Source organism: Lygodium microphyllum, chromosome 30 (assembly GCF_053477565.2).
Source record: "Lygodium microphyllum isolate KBCC chromosome 30, Lygodium_microphyllum_v1.1.10, whole genome shotgun sequence".
NCBI lineage: Eukaryota > Viridiplantae > Streptophyta > Polypodiopsida > Schizaeales > Lygodiaceae > Lygodium > Lygodium microphyllum.
The window spans coordinates 108,690,219-108,705,144 of NC_141164.1; positions in this window are offsets into that span (position 1 = coordinate 108,690,219).

A 14,926-nucleotide genomic window follows, 5' to 3' on the forward strand; every position below is an offset into this window, starting at 1 on the left:
TTACAAAAGAGGTTGTAGAAAGAAGAAGATAAAGTTTTTGAAGAATGGATGCTGTTTGTGATAAGAGGCAGAAATGCAGAATTTATGAAAATGTTTTGTACCAATGCTGAAAATTTCTGCTGAACTAGCAACTGCCAAGTTATGAAATGAACATGCTGATGTGAAGAGTGTATCCCTTCTTACTGCAACTGTCAACATACACCTGAATGTAAACAGTTTATGAAATACTTCGGATTATCCTGAACATGAATTTCTTGTAACTCATTTGACAAGCAATATAGTGAACTTTGTCATAAAAAATTTGAGTTCTTCTTGTTAGACTCTTCCATTGCTGTACCTTGAACCCCGTGTTCTGCAGCTCTTGCACGATCTCTTTGACACCGCTCTACTCTGTCTCTCTCCCTCTCTTCCAACATCTCTCTCTCTTGTTGTGTGGTGTGTGTAGAAGGGGAGGACCAATGATTGACATGCATCATGAATTCAATGAAAGCATGTCATGAGTGGCAATCTTCTCCTACCACCTAGTGTGTATACTTGAGTATATATGTTTATATGTTTTACACGCAACTTGTCTATCCTGTCAGAACTTAGCCTCATTATACTAGTTTCTATCTTAATCCTAATCCTAATTAATAATATTTTAAATTATCTTATTTAACTTAAGAAAATTTTAAAGATTTTTTAATCATATTTTTAATTTAAAAATCTCTTGTGAAAATAAATAAATCATCATCTTTATACTATTATTAATATTAATTATTTTTAACTATTAGTTTTTTAGATATATTATCATTCAGATTATAATTATACATATATGCTATTGAATATTGTTAGTTCTAAATTCAAGTATAGAGAAACTACAATTAGTATCTTTCACACACACACACACACACACACACACACTCTCTCTCTCTCTCTCTCTCTCTCTCTCTCTCTCTCTCTCTCTCGTTGTGTGATATATGCAAAAGGGGAGGACTAATGATTGGCATGGTCATGAATTCAATAGAGTATATCTTGAGTGGTAATCTGTTTTTACCACTTCATGTGCATAAGAGAGTATTTATATGTATATATTTTATATACAATCTATATATCCTCTCTAACCTTAGCATCGGTATCCTGATTTCTCTTCTAATTATGATCTTGAATTAGAATATTTTAAACAAATTCTCATTTTTTAATTAATAACTTTTAAAATATTTTTATCAAAATTTAAATCTTAATTATATTTAAGAATCTCTTTTAAAAATAAATAAAATATAAAACTTATACTATTATGAATATTTATTATTTTAAAACTATTTTAAAAAATAGATATATTATCATTTAAATTATAGTTATACATATATATTATTTAATCATTTTAATTTTAATTTTAGATATTAAAAAACCAAGCTCTCTCTCTCTCTCTCTCTCTCTCTCTCTCTCTCTCTCTCTCTCTCTCTCTCTCTCTCTCTCTCGTTGTGTGATATTTGCAAAAGGGGAGGACTAATGATTGGCATGGTCATGAATTCAATAGAGTATGTCTTGAGTGGTAATCTGTTTTTACCACTTCGTGTGCATAAGAGAGTATGTATATGTATATATTTTATATGCAATCTATATATCCTCTCTAACCTTGGCATCAGTATCCTGATTTCTCTTCTAATCGTGATCTTGAATTAGAATATTTTAAACAAATTCTCCTTTTTTAATTAATAACTTTTAAAATATTTTTATCAAAATTTAAATCTTAATTATATTTAAGAATCTCTTTTAAAAATAAATAAAATATAAAACTTATACTATTATTAATATTTATTCTTTTTTAAACTATTTAAAAAAATTAGATATATTATCGTTTAAATTATAGTTATACATATATATTATTTAATCATTTTAATTTTAATTTTGGATATAAAAAAACTAAGGTCTCTCTCTCTCTATCTCTCTTTCTCTCTCTCTCTCTCTCTCTCTCTCTCTCTCTCTCTCTCCCCATTATAAGGTGTGTGTGGAGTGGGAGGGTTGCTAATCGGTATGCATCATGAATTCAATGCTAGCATCTCATGAGTGCAATATCTTTCTACCACTTAATGTGCATGCATAAGTATGTATATGTGTATGTGTAAGTATTTTACATGCAAGCTATCTATCCTCTCTAATATTAGTCTCACTTCCTCAAATTTTTCCTAATCATAATCCTATTCTCTCTCTTGAATGTCAAGACAGTCGAGTACAACATGCATATGCTAGCTAAATCATTGGTAAAGATAGGCTTGGGTTACAAAAAAATCATACTTAAATAATCATAAATTTAAAATTATTTTGAAAAGCTTTAGAGATATCAAGGTCATCATTTATTATTATTTTAGAAACATACTAAAAATGCTCTCAAGAATAGATGATTTTACAAATGATATTTTTTTTCAAGAATTTTATTTAAAAAGTTAATGATGCGCATAAAGCTTGCCAGGGTGGAAGGTCAAGTGCACTTTTATACAGATACTTTAGTCCTAAAACAAAACACTTAGTGTCACTTTTGTGAATAAGAAGTGTGTGATTGAAAATGGGCTTAGAATTTTGCATCAATGGACTTTTTGTATATCAACAACAAAAAATAGAAGAGAAACTATTACTTAAAAAGTTTTTTTTCTTGGAAGTGTATTCAACCCCTCAATACAATCATTATGAATAGATGGGCTTAGCAATATCTTTAAAAAAATTAGACTACACTTGAATGAATGATTATTTAAGAATAAATATTTTTATAATCCAAACCGTATCTTTTCTTAGAAAGTTCTTTTGGCTATTGCTTCAATTTTTTGAATTTTTGGTACACTATCCTCTCTAATTTGAAGCTATTTCCACTAGATACTAATGATAACAATTGCTTAAGTGCAGAGCCAAATAAGACACAATGAGAATTTTATAAGTGCCTCTAAGAAGTTATTGACTCTTGGGAAACAATCTATGAAACAAAAAAGCAATATCGAATCGTGTTGGATTAAGAAAAAGACTAATCAATTTTTTCTTGTAGAAAAATTCATTAGTACAAAATATTAATATTTTACAAACAACATTCTTGAGATAAGTCCTCACACAAATTAAATGTGGCTTGGCTCTGTGGTAAAACATAAGGAGATTAGAGTTGCTCAATTAGAAATTCAATTTCAAAGTTAATAAATTAATTATTAAAAATATTAAGGGTAATTAAAAATAATAACAAATAATTGATAATAGTCAATAATTATAATTTAAAACTAATCCTTAATAATTTTCTTTATCGCAAACATGAAATACAATTGGATAATATCATTTTTCCATTAGGTATTGTCCCAACTATCCTTATAGCCATAAGTATCAACTAAAAACTTCTATAATCTACAAAAGGTATTACAAGATTCTAGAAAGGATCTAGTTTATTGAGATATTGCCTTGTCTCAATCGCATATTAAGAAATGTATTGTTACACTTCATCATTTTGTAATAAAGAAATAATTTCTAGCTTTTCAAGTTATCCTATTATAAGTTATGATAAACCAATGTTAAGTCTATAAATTGATTCAGAACCTATGTCAAGTAAGTGTTATCTCAAGAGAAGTAATGAAGATGTGCTCTTGGATTGTGTTTTTATTGTGGAGGACTTCTGCATATTGCTCATTGTTGTCGTAATCAAAAGCTACAAGTATGGAGTTATATAGTGGTTAGAAATCAACAAGGAAAAGCATATGTACTGTGTTGATGCTTCTAGCTTTCATCTAAAAAAGAAGTCATCATCTGTGAGTAACAAGATTCCACTCTCTTTAAAACAAATATTAATTATAAAAAGAAAAGGTGTGTACAATTGAAAAATAAATAAAATTGATGTCTTTATTTTATTGAGTTGACATATAATGTGTATTGAAAACTTGATACTTTGAAGTTGTTATTTGTATGAGTCAACTTATGGTTAAAGACTAAGGTCCATGAATATAAATAGAAGCTATATCTAGTCAAAAAGATTACAAAAAGGGCAATATGACAAAAGGACATGGGAAGACCCTAATCCTAAATTTCTAGTATAAAAAGGATGAAAACTAATGAAAAAGAATATTTATATTTATGCAAACTTTGTCTTCTTGATTTTTTACGACTATCACCTTGAGAGTGAGAGTAGAGAGGGAAATTTATGGAGAGCTTGTGAGAGAGTGAAAGACATGGAGTGTGAAGCTCTTTGTATGCTATCTTCTTTTCTTCATCGTGTCACGGTGAGTGGAGTGAGAAATCATATTATTCTCTTCTTTTGCTTGATCTGATTGTGGGTGTCTACTATCCATCATTGCTCTATAATATTACTAGCTACAAGGTACAACAAACCATTAATACATGAAACTATCCATGAAGTAAGCAATCAAATAAATAGACAAATGAACTATATAATAAATTATGCATTAATCAATCATTTAAATTGTTAATCTTCAACATGAAAATTAAGTGTAATTAAAAATAAAAAAATACATGAAAACATTATTCCTATATCATTTTTGCAACTATATGTAACACACAAACACTATTTATTTTGATGATAAAGTGAATAATCTTTTTGTACACTAATGGTGAAAACTTGATGTATGTGAATCATTGCATGAAGTTATATTGCACATGCTTTTATTTTTTTTAAAGTATCCCAATGGAAAGAATGGAGTTTGGAAAATTTTTTAGAATTATCCATTCAATGCACAAGATACACTTGGGATTACTATGTAGAAGTGTTCTTCACCCAAGAAGAATGCACTCCTCAAGAGATTCAATCCAAAGAAGAAAAAGTGAGAAATGAGGTCGACGTCCTCTATATATAGTAGATTTTCTAAGGTTTTAGGCATGCTAGGTTATTTTTGTAACTCGGTGGGCTCGTTAGGCTATGCAAATAGCCTAATGGGCCCGAAGGGAAATAGAAAAACCCTTGCAAATTGATCCACATAGCAAGTTTTTGTTATTTAATATTATTTTTAACATTATTGGTATGAAATTGTAGATTTAATACGATGATGTTATGATGGGACCTAAAATGGGCCGGCACTAGCTACAACACTAGCTGGACCTCTGACATCCACAAGACAAACCCACGGCCTCGCGGTCAAGAGCATCTATAGGACACATTGCCCTGCCATCGTACGTACATTTTGCATTTGCATCGTGTTTGTAGTCCAACCCTTAACCTCCTCAGACTCCTCAGAGGGAGACGCTACACATTTTGATGTAATTCACCATGTAAAACAACATAGGAGGTACCCCTCGGCTTATTTTCGTGGCCCCACTATGGCCCTCCTACACCTTGGGGATTGGTCCCTCGATGCATCGCTAACATATATAACGCATAAAAAATAGACTCTACTCTTGGTACCAATATTATATCATTCTAGGAATATACTAGTCCTCACTTACTTGTCCCCTTGGACCCACCGTCTAGACCTACAACTTGGGTGCCTTACTCTCTCCAGCGTGGGTCATTTATACTTCAACCAATTGCTATGCATGCTAGGAATACATACCATGTGTATGATTCATGCAATAGTGTATACCTTATTGTGCACAAACAATTATAGTTTGAAATGAATCTATGTGTCGTGCAATAACAACCCTTTTAATGAATTTCTACTAATGCACAATGCTTCGTTGCAGGAACCTAGCACCAAGGCGAACCTCCTATTGCTAGACCCATTATTTTCAAATAAACCGCATCCTACATGTTACGCATAAAGAGAACAATCAGAATTTATATTATTTTAGTGTTGTATAACATCATCTTCCCCCTCACTGTTTAAATTTTGCTACGTTGTATAGATGTAGAGGTTCTTTTATGTCATTTTTTGTATGTAAAAATAATAAATATGCACGTTAACACAAAGGACTAGGGTCAAACTGAGGCTTAACCTCATGCTTTAGTCCCATCAGACATTAACATACATAGATCTCATTTTTCTAATTTTTTCGAGCGCAAAAAACACCATTTTTTTCAAATTTTCTCCATTTTTCCTATTTATCTTTAGTAAAAAAATAGATATTTTTGGTTTTTTTCTAATTACTAATCATTGGAACTGAAACTCAATATTTTTCCTTATTTTATCCCATGTCCACTCGTTTTTCCCACTCAAAATCAAAGAAACTATCAATTTTCATCAAAATCTGTGTTTTTTCAGGTTTTGAAAATTTATAATTGCTGTAAACCAATATGGGTTCTCCATAATAGTGATTGCAGCCCTCAAACATAATGCAAGGAATATTGAAATAAAATTTCAGCCCATGTGCACACCATTTAGACCATAAACAATAAAAAAAACAAGCAAAATTCTTTCATAAAATAGAGCATACTGCCTTTTTGCGTGTTTCAGATTTTTTGAATATTTAATTGGGATTGTGTATGGACCAACCAACCATGGATTTCAGCATAGTTCTTTAGCCTTTAGCCTCCTAAGCCTCTTGGAACAATCTGGTGCCTCCCGGACAAGCATCCATATCTCGATTCTCTTCCTGATTCTTGCCACATGAAATGCCTTTATGCAGGAGAGAGAAAGAGGAGAGAGAAATACTGAAACTGCATCTCCACAACCGGGCAGCCATTCCACGCACGAAGACAGGCAATGAGGAGCGAACATAGGATGTAGATTAGGCATGAGATTAGTTGGGGGGATTGTTTTGAACCACCATAGCCCCTCTCCACAAATCGTGGGATGATGGCGCCTTCTTTCTGCTTATCGCTTGAAAAAAAGGGACTCCCCCCCCCCACCCCCTAAAATACAATTGGATAATATCATTTTTTTGATTAGGTATTGTTCCAACTATCCTTATAGCCATAAGTATCAACTAGAAACTTCTATAATCTACAAAAGGTCTTAGAAGATTCTAGGAATGATCTAGTGTATTGAGATATTGCCTTGTATCAATTGCAAATTCAGAAATGTATTGTTACACTTCATCGTTTTGTAATAAAGAAATAATTTCTTGCTTTTCAAGTTATCCTATTATAAGTTGTGAGTAAAGAAAAAACCAATGTTAACTCTATAAATTGATTCAGAACCTATGTCAAGCAAGTGTTATCTCAAGAGAAGTAATGAAGATGTGCTCTTGTATTGTGTTTTTATTGTGCAGGACTTGTGCATATTGCTCATTGTTGTCGTAATCAAAAGCTACAAGTATGGAGTTATATAATGCTTAGAAATCAACAAGGAAAAGCATATGTACTGTGTTGATGCTTCTAGCTTGCATCTAAAAAAGAAGTCGTCATTTGTGAGTAACAAGATTCCACTCTCTTTAAAACAAATATTAATTATAAAAAGAAAAGGGGTGTGCAATTGAAAAATAAATAAAATTGATGTCTTTATTTTATTGAGTTGATGTATAATGTGTATTGAAAACTTGATACTTTGAAGTTATTATTTGTATTAGTCAACTTATGGTTAAAGACTAAGGTCCATGAATATAAATAGAAGCTATATCTAGTCAAAAAGATTACAAAAGGGGCAATATGACAAAGGGACATGGGAAGACCCTAATCCTAAATTTCTTGTATAAAAAGGATGAAAAATAATGAAAAAGAATATTTATATGTATGCAAACTTTGTCTTCTTGATTTTTTACAGCTATCACCTTGAGAGTGAGAGTAGAGAGGGAAATTTATGGAGAGCTTGTGAGAGAGTGAAAGACATGGAGTGTGAAGCTCTTTGTATGCTATCTTCTTTTCTTCATCGTGTCATGGTGAGTGCCTTCATGGAGCAAGAGTGTATGAGTTGACAGTGTGAGACGGTGAGAGATGTGGAGTGAGAAATCGTATTATTCTCTTCTTCTGTTTGATCTGATTGTGGGTGTCTACTATCCATCATTGCTCTATAATATTACTAGCTACAAGGTACAACAAACCACTAATACATGAAACTATCCATGAAGTAAACAATCAAATAAATAAACAAATGAACTACATAATAAATCATGTGTTAATCAATCATTTAAATTGTTAATCTTCAACATGCAAATAAAGTGTAATTAAAAATAAAAAATTACATGAAAAGAATGGAGTCTGGAAATTTTTTTAGAATTATCCATTCAATGCACAAGATACACTTGGGATTATTCTGTAGAAGTGTTCTTCACCCAAGAAGAATGCACTCCTCAAGAGATTCAATCCAAATAAGAAAAAGTGAGAAATGAGGTGGGCGTCCTCTATATATAGTTGATTTTCTAAGGTTTCAGGCATGCTAGGTTATTTTTGTAACTCAGTGGGCTCGTTAGGCTATGCAAATAGCCTAATGGGCCCGAAGGGAAATTGAAAAACCCCTGCAAATTGATCAACATAGCAAGTTTTTCTTATTTAATATTATTTTTAACATTATTAGTATGAAATTGTAGATGTAATACGATGATGTTATGAGGGGACCTAAAATGGGCCGGCACTGGCTAGAGCACTAGTCGGACCTCTTACATGCACAAGACAACCCCATGGCCTCGTGGTCAAGAGCGTCTACACGACATATTGCCCTGCCATCATACGTACATTTTGCGTTTGCATCATGTTCGTAGTCCAACCCTTAACCTTCTCAGACTCCTCAGAGGGAGACCCTACATATTTTGGTGTAATTCACCACGTAGAACAACATAGGAGGCAACCCTCGGCTGACTGCCGTGGCCCCACTACGACCCTCCTACACCTTGGGGATTGGTCCCTCGATGAGTCGTTAACACATATAACACATACGAAATAGACTCTGCTCTTAGTACTGATACTATATCATTCCAGGAATGTACCAGTCCTCACTTACTTGTCCCCTTCGACCCACCGTCTAGACCTTCAGCTTGGGTGCCTTACTCTCTCCAACATGGATCATTTATACTTCAACCAATTGCTATGCATGCCAGGAATACATATCATGTGTATGATTCACACAATAGTGTATGCCTTATTGTACAGAAACAATTATAGTTTGAAATCAATCTATGTGTCGTGCAAAAACAACCCTTTTAATGAATTTCTACTAATAGGCAATGCTTCATTGCAGGAACCTAGCACCAAGGCGAACCTCTTGTTGCTAAATAAACCACATCCTAAATGTTATGCTTAAGGATAATAATCAGACTTTGTATCATTTCAGTGCTTAAACTATTGTATAACATCATCCTCCCCCTCATCGTCTAAATTTTGCTACGTTGCATAGATGTAGAGGTTCTTTTATGTCATTTTTTGTATGTAACAGCAATAAATACGCACTTTAACACAAAGGACCAAGGCCAAATTGAGGCTTAACCTCATGCTTCATCCCCGTCAGACATGCACATACATAGATCTCATTTTTAATTTTTTTCGAATGCGAAAAAACCGTTTCTTCTAATTTTCCTCTAATTTTTCTATTTATTTTTAATTAAAATAGGTATTTTCTGGTTTTTTTCTAATTACTGATCATTGGAACTGAAACTCACCATTTTTCCTTATTTCTACCCCATGTCCACTCATTTCCCCCATTTTAAAAAAAAACTATCAATTTTCATCAAAATTTGTGTTTTTTCGGGTTTTGAAAATTAATAATTGCTATAAATCAATATGGGTTCTGCATAATAGTGATTGCAGCCCTCAAACATAATGCAAGGAACATTAAAATAAAATTTTAGCTCATGTGCACGCCATTTAGACTATGAACGATAAAAAACAAGCAAAATTCTTTCACAAAATAGAGCATACCGTGTTTTTACGTGTTTTGGGTTTTTTGAATATTTAATTGGGACTGTGTATCAACCAAGTAGCCATGGATTTCAGCATAGATCTTTTTCCTTCAACCTCCTCAGCCTCTTGGAACAATCCGGTGCCTCCCGAACAAGCATCCATCTCCCAATTCTCTTATTGATTCTTGCCACATGAAGTGCCTTTATGCAGGAGAGTGAAAGAGTGAAAATCCATCTCGACAAACCAAGCAGCCATTCCACGTGCGAAGACAGGCGATGAGGAGCGAAGATAGGATGTAGATTAGGCATGAGATTAGCTGGGGGGATTGTTTTGAACCACCATAGCCCCCTCTCCACAAATCGTGGGATGATGGTGCCTTCTTTCTACCTGTCGCCTGAAAAAAACAGACGCCCCTCCCACCCCATGAATTACAATTGGAGAATATCATTTTTTGATTAGGTATTGTCCCAGCTATCCTTACAGCCATAAGTATGAACTAAAAACTTCTATAATCTACAAAAGGTCTTACAAGATTCTAGGAATGATCTTTTTTATTGAGATATTGCCTTGTCTCAATCGTGTACTAAGAAATATATTGTTACACTTTATCATTTTGTAATAAAGAAAGAATTTCTTGCTTTTCAAGTTATCCTATTATAAGTTGTGAGTAAAGAAAAAACCAATGTTAACTCTATAAATTGATTCAGAACCTATGTCAAGCAAGTGTTATCTCAAGAGAAGTAATGAAGATGTGCTCTTGGATTGTGTTTTTATTGTGGAGGACTTGTGCATATTGCTCATTGTTGTCATAATCAAAAGCTACAAGTATGGAGTTATATAGTGCTTAGAAATCAACAAGGAAAAGCATATGTACCGTGTTGATGCTTCTAGCTTGCATCTAAAAAAGAAGTTGTCATTTATGAGTAACAAGATTCCACTCTCTTTAAAACAAATAGTAAGTATAAAAAGAAAAGAGGTGTACAATTGAAAAATAAATAAAATTGATGTCTTTATTTTATTGAGTTGACATATAATGTGTATTGAACACTTGATACTTTGAAGTTATTATTTGTATTAGTCAACTTATGGTTAAAGACTAAGGTCCATGAATATAAATAGAAGCTATATCTAGTCAAAAAGATTACAAAAGGGGCAATATGACAAAGGGACATGGGAAGTCCCTAATCCTAAATTTCTTGTATAAAAAGGATGAAAACTAATGAAAAAGAATATTTATATGTATGCAAACTTTGTCTTCTTGATTTTTTACAACTATCACCTTGAGAGTGAGAGTAGAGAGGGAAATTTATGGAGAGCTTGTGCGAGAGTGAAAGACATGGCGTGTGAAGCTCTTTGTATGCTATCTTATTTTCTTCATCGTGTCACGGTGAGTGCCTTCATGGATCAAGAGTGTATGAGTTAAGAGTGTGAGAGGGTGAGAGATGTGGAGTGAGAAATCGTATTATTCTCTTCTTCTGCTTGATCTGATTGTGGGTGTCCATCATTGCTCTATAATATTACTAGCTACAAGGTACAACAAACCACTAATACATGAAACTATCCATGAAGTAAACAATCAAATAAATAGACAAATGAACTATATAATAAATTATGCATTAATCAATCATTTAAATTGTTACTCTTCAACATGAAAATTAAGTGTGATTAAAAATAAAAAAATACATGAAAACATTATTCCTATATCATTTTTGCAACTATATGTAACACACAAACACTATTTATTTTGATGATAAAGTGAATAATCTTTTTGTACACTAATGGTGAAAACTTGATGTATGTGAATCATTCCATGAAGTTATATTGCACATGCTTTGATTTTTTTTAAAGTATCCCAATGGAAAGAATGGAGTTTGGAAAATTTTTTAGAATTATCCATTCAATGCACAATATACACTTGGGATTACTATGTAGAAGTGTTCTTCACCCAAGAAGAATGCACTCCTCAAGAGATTCAATCGAAAGAAGAAAAAGTGAGAAATGAGGTCGACGTCCTCTATATATAGTAGATTTTCTAAGGTTTTAGGCATGCTAGGTTATTTTTGTAACTCGGTGGGCTCGTTAGGCTATGCAAATAGCCTAATGGGCCCAAAGGGAAATAGAAAAATCCTTGCAAATTGATCAACATAGCAAGTTTTTGTTATTTAATATTATTTTTTACATTATTAGTATGAATTTGTAGATTTAATACGATGATGTTATGATGGGACCTAAAATGGGCTGGCACTAGCTACAACACTAGCTAGACCTCTGACATGCACAAGACAACCCCACGGCCTCGCGGTCAAGAGCATCTATAGGACACATTGCCCTGCCATCGTACGTACATTTTGCATTTGCATCGTGTTTGTAGTCCAACCCTTAACCTTCTCAGACTCGTCAGAGGGAGACGCTACACATTTTGGTGTAATTCACCATGTAAAACAACATAGGAGGTACCCCTCGGCTTATTTTCGTGGCCCCACTATGGCCCTCCTACACCTTGGGGATTGGTCCCTCGATGCATCGCTAACATATATAACGCATAAAAAATAGACTCTGCTCTTGGTACCAATATTATATCATTCTAGGAATATACTAGTCCTCAATTACTTGTCCCCTTGGACCCACCGTCTAGACCTACAGCTTGGGTGCCTTACTCTCTCCAGCGTGGGTCATTTATACTTCAACAAATTGCTATGCATGCTAGGAATACATACCATGTGTATGATTAATGCAATAGTGTATACCTTATTGTGCACAAACAATTATAGTTTGAAATCAATCTATGTGTCGTGCAAAAACAACCCTTTTAATGAATTTCTACTAAAAAGCAATGCTTCGTTGCAGGAACCTAGCACCAAGGCGAACCTCTTGTTGCTAAATAAACCACATCCTAAATGTTATGCTTAAGGATAATAATCAGACTTTGTATCATTTCAGTGCTTAAACTATGGTATAACATCATCCTCCCCCTCATCGTCTAAATTTTGCTACGTTGCATAGATGTAGAGGTTCTTTTATGTCATTTTTTGTATGTAACAGCAATAAATAGGCACTTTAACACAAATGACCAAGGCCAAATTGAGGCTTAACCTCATGCTTCATCCCCGTCAGACATGCACATACATAGATCTCATTTTTAAATGTTTTCGAATGCGAAAAAACCGTTTCTTCTAATTTTCCTCTAATTTTCCTATTTATTTTCAATTAAAATAGGGATTTTCTAGTTTTTTTCTAATTACTGATCATTGGAACTGAAACTCACCACTTTTCCTTATTTCTACCCCATGTCCACTCATTTCCCCCATTAAAAAAAAAAACCTATCAATTTTCATCAAAATTTTTGTTTTTTTGAGTTTTGAAAATTTATAATTGCTGTAAATCAATATGGGTTCTGCATAACAGTGATTGCAGCCCTCAAACATAATGCAAGGAGCATTAAAATAAAATTTTAGCTCATGTGCACACCATTTAGAATATGAACGATAAAAAACAAGCAAAATTCTTTCATAAAATAGAGCATACCGTGTTTTTACGTGTTTTGGGTTTTTTGAATATTTAATTGGGACTGTGTATCAACCAAGTAGCCATGGATTTCAGCATAGATCTTTTTCCTTCAACCTCCTCAGCCTCTTGGAACAATTCGGTGCCTCCCGAACAAGCATCCATCTCCCAATTCTCTTATTGATTCTTGCCACATGAAGTGCCTTTATGCAGGAGAGAGAAAGAGGAGAGAGAAAGAGTGAAAATCCATCTCAACAAACCGAGCAGCCATTCCACGTGCGAAGACACGCGATGAGTGAAGATAGGATGTAGATTAGGCATGAGATTAGCTGGGGGGATTGTTTTGAACCACCATAGCCCCCTCTCCACAAATCGTGGGATGATGGTGCCTTCTTTCTACCTGTCGCCTGAAAAAAACAGACGCCCCTCCCACCCCCATGAATTACAATTGGAGAATATCATTTTTTGATTAGGTATTGTCCCAGCTATCCTTACAACCATAAGTATGAACTAAAAACTTCTATAATCTACAAAAGGTCTTACAAGATTCTAGGAATGATCTTTTTTATTGAGATATTGCCTTGTCTCAATCGTGTACTAAGAAATGTATTGTTACACTTCATCATTTTGTAATAAAGAAAGAATTTCTTCCTTTTCAAGTTATCCTATTATAAGTTGTGAGTAAAGAAAAAACCAATGTTAACTCTATAAATTGATTCAGAACCTATGTCAAGCAAGTGTTATCTCAAGAGAAGTAATGAAGATGTGCTCTTGGATTGTGTTTTTATTGTGGAGGACTTGTGCATATTGCTCATTGTTGTCGTAATCAAAAGCTACAAGTATGGAGTTATATAGTGCTTAGAAATCAACAAGGAAAAGCATATGTACTGTGTTGATGCTTCTAGCTTGCATCTAAAAAAGAAGTTGTCATTTATGAGTAACAAGATTCCACTCTCTTTAAAACAAATATTAATTATAAAAAGAAAAGAGGTGTACAATTGAAAAATAAATAAAATTGATGTCTTTATTTTATTGAGTTGACATATAATGTGTATTCAACACTTGATACTTTGAAGTTATTATTTGTATTAGTCAACTTATGGTTAAAGACTAAGGTCCATGAATATAAATAGAAGCTATATCTAGTCAAAAAGATTACAAAAGGGGCAATATGACACAGGGACATGGGAAGTCCCTAATCCTAAATTTCTTGTATAAAAAGGATGAAAACTAATGAAAAAGAATATTTATATGTATGCAAACTTTGTCTTCTTGATTTTTTACAACTATCACCTTGAGAGTGAGAGTAGAGAGGGAAATTTATGGAGAGCTTGTGCGAGAGTGAAAGACATGGCGTGTGAAGCTCTTTGTATGCTATCTTATTTTCTTCATCGTGTCACGGTGAGTGCCTTCATGGATCAAGAGTGTATGAGTTAAGAGTGTGAGAGGGTGAGAGATGTGGAGTGAGAAATCGTATTATTCTCTTCTTCTGCTTGATCTGATTGTGGGTGTCCATCATTGCTCTATAATATTACTAGCTACAAGGTACAACAAACCACTAATACATGAAACTATCCATGAAGTAAACAATCAAATAAATAGACAAATGAACTATATAATAAATTATGCATTAATCAATCATTTAAATTGTTACTCTTCAACATGAAAATTAAGTGTAATTAAAAATAAAAAAATACATGAAAACATTATTCCTATATCATTTTTGCAACTATATGTAACACACAAACACTATTT